The 7,952-nt window shown below is 40.2% G+C and overlaps 1 long non-coding RNA gene across 1 annotated transcript; it reads left to right on the top strand.

The window, feature by feature from the left end:
- Positions 1-1,192: 1,192 nt before the first annotated feature.
- On the top strand, positions 1,193-4,285 carry LOC113463520 (uncharacterized). Its single transcript, XR_003387869.4, has 2 exons — positions 1,193-1,912; positions 1,995-4,285. It is a non-coding gene; the product is annotated as an uncharacterized LOC113463520 (long non-coding RNA).
- The last annotated feature ends 3,667 nt before the right edge of the window (positions 4,286-7,952 follow it).

The raw sequence follows: 7,952 nt of genomic DNA, 5'->3' as shown, positions 1-7,952 counted from the left end.
TCCTGGTGAGGGCCCTCCGACGATCAAGTTAGAGTGGGTAAATTTGGTCCAGCCCAAAAAGGGTCCCTTAGGAATTACCTGACTGAGCTATTTATAGCCTCAGTGGAGTGGTCCAGATGATGAAGGTACTGTCAGTCCCCATCATGAGGAGGTATGGCTCTGAGCTGGATGGCGTGCAGCTCAGATAGGTTGGTGACATGCGATACAGCCCGTTCTTGAGAACGGTAGGGCGTTGACAGTCACAGCAGGGTATGGCCGGAATAGTTAGGGTACTGTTTGACTGCCATTGGCCAGTTATGGAGATAGGACACGACAGTGTGGTGGAGTACGGCCACGTAGGTGGGCGTAGGCCCGCACATGGGTGTGGTCGTTAATGAGGCCGAGTTTGTTAAATAGTCGCGTCATGCATTTGACGAGGTCGGCTTGGCTAATACTATGAGTAGCTCGGTTTTCCGGATTCTAAAGTGTTCTCGGGAGAGCGCTCCGAGCTCGAGAGTCGGAGCGTATGTTGCGGGCAGGTCGGCGATTGTCCGGAGGTACCCAGAACTTGGTCGGGGGGGCGGGGGGTCGGCGAACGTTTAAAGTTGGTGGAGCTTTCGACAGATTTCCAAGGGCGAGCTGGCCCTTGGCCGAGGTGAAGATTCATCAGATCGTTGTTAATGTTTACTGGGCCGAAACTGGACGGCCTTTTAGTTGTGGGCTGGACGATCTATTTTTCCCTCTATCAATATCTATTATGCCCTTGATAAAATAAAAGATATTATTGCATTATATCTAAAAGTTTAAAGGTATTTTTGAAAAAAGAATTATCTCATTTTTCAATCCGATGGAAATTGAACTTTTTCATATCTATATTGGTTTTCTTTTCTTTGAAGGACCTATTTGAATGATTGGGCGAAAATCCTATAGAATTCGTGAGTTGGGTCAGTACAACTAGTAAAATCATAATACTACTGGCTATGCTAGGCTTATATTCAGGTCGGCCGTCTCCAAAACTACTTTTAGGTACTTATAAATATAAGTTTAGCCCAACTAGTAATGTTATAATTTTACTAATTATACTCGTCCAACTTATGAATTTTATAGAATTTTCAGTCTAACCATCTAAACAGGCCAAAATATAAAAATCTTAATATTATAAAAAAATATTTTTTATTTTTCTTTTTTGAAAATTTCATTTTTTTCTACCACAATTTTCCTCCTGTTTTTCCGCGGTCAATGGAGTCCATAATGTCCAGCTCTTGGTATGTAACTGGGAGGTCCCGGGAACAACTCGTGTTTGACCGCCCGTTTGAACAGCTTCTTCCGTGCATGACTCTCTATTCACATGATGTCCGCGGCGGTCCCGCCTTCGGAGAAGCAGCCGGGAAACCTACTCTTCTAAATTCTAATCTAGAAAGAAAATATCCCTACAAGCTTTTCTGGATAAGTTTCGTCCAACCAGGTTGGAGCACCCTCCACGTTTATTTTACACCAGCACCTGCCGTGTTTTTCTCAACTTACGCGACAGCTGTCACACATCAACCTCCGTTAAAAGTCCATTGTCCGACCATCATCCCACTTCTAGAAGCCCCTCGAACGGTCCACGCCCTGACCTTCCAGCCTTCACCAGTCATCATCTAAAGCTGCAGTCGCCAAATTATCCTTGGTTTGGTGGTTTGTATAAGATATAAATACAAAATACCACATGAATCCTTCCATTTCCCGTAGTTCTTGTCTTGGTTTCTTCTACAGTTTTTTCAGTGAGAAATTCCCTGAAACTGTTCTCAGGGGGACTCCATCGTCGATATGGTTGCCATGAAGCTGCATGCTTTAGTAATGGCAGCTTTCATGTTTTCAGTCCCTGGAAACATGGGCCGAGACCAGATCATGGCAGATTTACCCCAACAAACATACCATAGGATGAGCAAAGGTACATCTTGATCTAAGGTTGTCATGGGTTATTCTAAGAGCACATAGTAATTGAACTGATTTGTATTTGTTTGTGAACGCAGGCAGGACGGTGGATGAAGTTGTGGCTTGCCTTTTGCTTCTTGTTGCTCTTGTTGGTTCATACCTTTTACATTGATGTGGCTTCTTGGCATTCGAGTATCTAGGACACTTTTTCTTTTTTCTCTTGGTATATTAGGGACATCCCTTCATGTTCTGTTCATGATTGCAAATTTCTGGAGATTTATTGTCCTCCAAACTAGTGTTGAACCATGTGCCATGCCCATGAGATGGAGATTTTTATTTGCTAAATCGCGAGTTTGGGGGGTTTTAGGGTCGCGATAAGTCCCTTCAGACGTTGTCATTGGCCCTTTTTTGATTGATTCTTATTGAGGATCCGATGCTACGGCTATGTTCTCCTCTAATTCGTCATTTTTCTTTCTAAATTACTGTATTACTGAATGAGTAGCATTATTTTGTTCTGGTTGGAGCCAAGTCTGCAAGTTGCTCCCACTTATCAGAGAATATTTTTACCACTAACTTATGTACCTTTGGCAGATCAGTTAATTGCATGGGGTGTTTTGTTTATTTGACTCGTCGGTTCAGTGCCTCAAAAAAAAAAAAAAATTATGGAAACATTTAACCAGGGCATAGATCAAATGCTGAAAAATTCCCAGGAAAATTACCCAATGCATTGCATCAAATCTAGGCAGAGTAGCACAACTCTAGTCTTGGGTAAATACATCCTCTTTTGTTTCATGGACTTTTCTTCGAATTCACTTTAAAGATGAGAACAGAGCAAAGCTACGGTATTTTTTCGAAGGAGTGTATAAAGTGAGACATGGATGATTAGCTACGAAACCAAGGCCAGATTCTCATGTTAGTAAATATTAGGAGAGGACATGGTTAGCGATGGTTGTGTCCGTGTTTAGTGGTGAGTTAATGTTCTGTTTGCTCATGCGAACAATGGACTGGTACTATTGATATAAAATATGATAATTGCCGCATTTTAGTGTCAGCTCTCCTCATGTTCCTTTTTTCTCTTTCACCTTTTGAAGTCCACATTATATGTCAAGACTTTTGGTAAGTAATATTTAAGCACCCAACTCACATCAATACAATAGGTTGTTTTGATCAAATGATTTTGCTATTATCATTGATTAGTGTGGTTCCAAATCCATATTCTCTTTCATTACCAATATCTTGTTTTCCCCCTTTCATAGAGAAAGGTTGCACAAAGCACAGCTAGCTATATAACTGCAATGAAGAAAAGAAGAAGAAAAGAGGTAATACAGTTGGAGCAAGTTCGACCATGTAAGCATAGCTTGATATTTGATCTTGGAGAAGCTAGAGTGGTATTCCTTTGGTGCTAACAAAGATAACCCTTGGTTGCCCAATACATCAAAGAGAGGGAGAGTAAAACTATAAGGGCTTATTTGGATATTCCTACAGAAATGGGTTAAAAATTCTATAAGAATCAGGCCTCTTGGCCCATCTAGCTTGTATTTTCTAAAAGTCTATCTAAGTCTAACCTAGATCCCAACCTTTGGGTTGCAGGACAAAAAAAAAATCTATGGAGATTGCTTGATCATGGCCATACTTAAAATGGGCGGCCTAATCTATGAACAAAATTTTCAGCGCAATAAGAATAGCCAAACAGGCTCTGATGCTGATTTTTTTTTCCTCTAGTATGAGGATGGACCAACTACCAAAAAGATTGGAAGCATTTTACTATATTTAAAGCTAATTGAAGGCTTTCTTTAGAAAGTTTCTGTTATTTCTCTCTCTCTAAATACTCCAACAGGTTGCTGGAACTAGCGGTTCCCAAGACCTCGAGAATTTAGATATTGATCTTGTCTTCCTACTGACGGCACAAACAAACTTAAGGTAAGGTGTTGGTGAAGTCTTGGGTGTTAATACAAGAATCTTTTTTCGGTCTTGCCCTCAATCTAATATTTGGCCGGGCTTTCATCCTTCCTGGTCTCTGAGTGCATGGGCGTGCGTGTGTCTGAGAGAGAGAGAGAGTTGATAGGGACTAGACAATTCTATGCTACCTTAAACCTATAAACTTGGACTTAATTGCAAAAACTTTCAGATTCAGATATTCAGTGATGTAATCTTGAAATTTGACATCCCATATGCTATGATCATGAAGACTTGACAAATGGTCAACTGTGAAGCCATGTTCATGCTAAGCAATTTTAACTAAGCTAGCAAAAATTTAGAAAGGTGTTTTCCCACTAAGTATCTTTCCAAACTTAAGTAGTGTAATTATTTCTTAGTTTTAAGAGGAGACTAGTAAATAAGACAGATTCTATTTGTTGAACTCTTTTGTTGAAAGGAGAAGAAATAATCGTGATCAGTCTTTTATTTTCATCATTAGGCCTTCTATAACAGTTGAGTCTGATTAAAATGCATCATAGTTATTAGAGAGAGAGAGAGAGAGAGAGAGGTGAATGTGGCTGGTTTAGTTGGTAAAAGAAAAAAAAACCCTAGCCCTAATCCTAGAAGGAACGGATTGGGATTTTTTAGGGCTTCCTATCTCTCCCTCATTATCCATTGGAAGGGAAAGGGAAGACAATCGGAGACTGGCTTCATATGGATCTCTACCACCACCACCACCACCACCACATTATCATCATCATGATCATCATCATCAACATTATATATTATACATATTATATAAATACCGAGCTTGGGCTGAGCTCAGGCTGGGTCGATGTAAACTCAAGCCCCCCTTTTCCTCATTTATTTTCAACACTAGATTATATATATATATATATATATATATATATATATATTATAATATGATTTACTTGTGTGATATACTGATGTGAGTTAGAGCAGAGTAGGAATTGGGTATGGCAGGCTTAAGCCTCACCCATTTTTGAACCTGGTCTCAAAAACGTAGCCCAACTTGTTTCATTGGGTCGAAACTTGGAGCCCAGATTAGCGAAAAAGCATGCTGAGCTAGCCAGGCTAATTTTGAGGACGTCCCCACGAGAACACTGCTAAAATTTGTTGAAGTAGAAGGATGCTAACCTTCTTCCTCGCTTTGAGCAAGCAAGGATTGAGAAGATCCTTGGCCAACAGTGCATACTTATGTAATAAATAGCACATACGCCCCCCGGCAACCCCTTTGATGGCTTCACACATGTTAAACGAACGCCAAAGAACACTATTGTACTAATTCAACAAATAACCATGCATGGATATATATTCTATTGCATTGTTGTTAGCTATTGAAGATAGAGTATTCATCTGATATTAAAGCTGTAACAACCCAGGACCTCACCCAAAATGGCTAGCCGGAAGTTATTATTTGGGTTCCTTGATCCTGTATAAGTACCCAAGATCTACCCAGCGAATAACCGATGTAGGACTAAACACACGCCTGCACGGGTCCTCACATACTCCCCTCGTTCAAACCCTGACGTCCTCGTCAGGCTAAGGGTTCAAATCCATTCAAATCTAATCACAAACACCACGATCGGTCCGTGGTCAACCCCAATGGATCCGTGCTGCAGTGTCCCCTAGTCCACATAAGTTATGGGCCGGATTTGCTCTGATACCATAAAAGTTGTCACGCCCCCGGCCCGAGATTGCGAGCCAGGGGTCGCGCCAACCGCCGCACACCCGTAGAAAATTCTCCCCACGAGCATGCAAGGCATCTAAACCAAAACACCTCAATTATGTAATTTTAAATTAATTCAACAGAAATAAATGCAATCTTATTCCATTGACTAACTCAAGTCATAAGGTCTCACAAGTCTAAATACGCAACGGAACAATAAAGATAAAACATCAATTTAAACAAAGCCTAATCTAGGATAACTTGTGCTTCAGTTCTTCTAATCGCTCTCCCATTTTAAATCCCCGATAGGTTAGTTCTCAGAATCTGTAAAACAACAAGAAATTATATAATGAGCTAGACAGCCTAGTAAATAATAATCACCTTAACTAGTCAATTCATATAATAGCTTCCGGCTAGCCATTTTGGGTGAGATCCTGGGTTGTTACAAATGGTATCAGAGCGAATCCGGTTCATAACCTATGTGGACTAGGGGACACTGCAGCACGGATCTGCTGGAGCTGATCACAGGCTGATCGTGGTGTTTGTGATTATATTCGAATGGATTTGAAACCTTAGCATGACGAGGACGTCAGAGCTTGAACGGGGGGAGTATGTGAAGACCCATGCAGACGTGTGTTTAGTTCCACATCGATTATTTGCTAGGTAGATCTTGGGTACTTATACAGGATCAAGGAACCCAAATAATACCTTCCGGCTAGCCATTTTGGGTGAGGTCCTGAGTTGTTACAAATGGTATCAGAGCAAATCCGGCCCATAACTTATGTGGACTAGGAGACACTGCAGCACGGATCCATTGGGGTTGACCACGGACCGATCGTGATGTTTGTGATTAGATTTGAATGGATTTGAACCCTTAGCCTGACGAGGACGTCAGGATTTGAACGAGGGGAGTATGTGAGGACCCGTGCAGGCGTGTGTTTAGTCCTACATCGGTTATTCGCTGGGTAGATCTTGGGTACTTATACAGGATCAAGGAACCCAAATAATACCTTTCGGCTAGCCATTTTGGGTGAGGTCCTGGGTTGTTACAAAAGCTCCATACCTAACTTTGTGGGATAGCGCACCTTCAACATCAGGAAGAAAAAAAAAAGGTAGAAAGAAACACCGAGGGGCCTATTTGGTAATATTGTTGATTTTTATATTTCTTTCTGCAAATTGGTGAAATACCACTGTTAGTTGATGTTGAAGGTGGCATTTGCATGCAACTTCAACCAGTTTTTGAAGGTAATAAATCTATAAGTGCAAAATGTTATCAATTGTTTACAAATAATTTAAAAATATAAAAAGGTTTCATCATAATTTATTTTGAAGGAACCAACATTACTTCTATCATTAATTTATTTTTTTGGTAGGAAAAAATTAATGATAGAAGTGGGATTTGAAGCCTCGCCCTTGTGGATCAGAACAGTCTCAGTCCAACATTAATGATCCAAGAAGCAAAAAAGCAATGAACTGATCCAAGTCCACCACATATATGACAACATAGCCAAGAGGACCTCATGGATGAAATAAAAGTTCTTCTAGATCTGCTTGATAGATTCAGATGGGATGGGATGCAACAGAGACCGAAATTTGGGACTATATCAAGTTTTTATTTTAGAAATTTTTTGGATAATATTTAACCTATTTTGTTTTTCTATGAGTAAAATGAATGATCCAGGATCCCTTGTACGTAGTGCTCGATTTACAACATAGAATGCTGTGCAGTGCTCGATGGTTACCATCAGTAGATGGATGGCTATTAATTGCGATGCACCGTGTATGGCGTATAAGGCCATCTTGTTTGATAACCATCCATCTTTTGATGGCAGCCATCGAGTGTTACACAACTACAGTACAAACTGCGCACTATAGAGGTTTCATGCTTAAAGTGGACACAGATAGACCGCTGGCTATTCAAAGGATCTATTATGCCAAACCATTTGCTAATTTTTCTTTTTCTTTTGGAGAGAAGAACCAGTTTCCTAACCATCCATAATACTATCCATAATCCTGGATGGCAGAATTCGGCAAGCTTGATCAGCTGTCACCATCTATTTTTTCTCAAGATATAGTTATTCTAGACTTTTGAAATAAATACATTAGATAATAAATATTCCTTCGTTATTCTTGTTATCTAAAAAAAATTGTTTTAGAAGTAAGAAAAATGCAATCTTAAAGCATGTCATATTAGGACCGATACTTTACACGGCATGGTGCCACGTGTGGTCATGCCCAAGATGCTGAGCTTTTCTTGGATTCTAAGGTGGAGCCTTGCGGTAATCTCTTCGATCGGAAAAAATATTTCCTTGCATTGATCTACAACAAGACATCATCAATAAATATTTTCTGTGATAGAAAACAAGGGGCTTCATGATAGGATGCAGTTTAAGTTCACTGTTTGATAATATAAAAACGGTTATTTTGATAGGATACATGTTGCACCCTT

This window comes from Phoenix dactylifera, chromosome 18 (genome assembly GCF_051530095.1).
Source record: "Phoenix dactylifera cultivar Ajwa chromosome 18, Ajwa_hap1_PhDact_Kaust_v1.1, whole genome shotgun sequence".
Classification (NCBI taxonomy): domain Eukaryota; kingdom Viridiplantae; phylum Streptophyta; class Magnoliopsida; order Arecales; family Arecaceae; genus Phoenix; species Phoenix dactylifera.
Note: the sequence above shows the minus strand (reverse complement) of the source record. Positions and strands in the feature narration are given on the sequence as shown.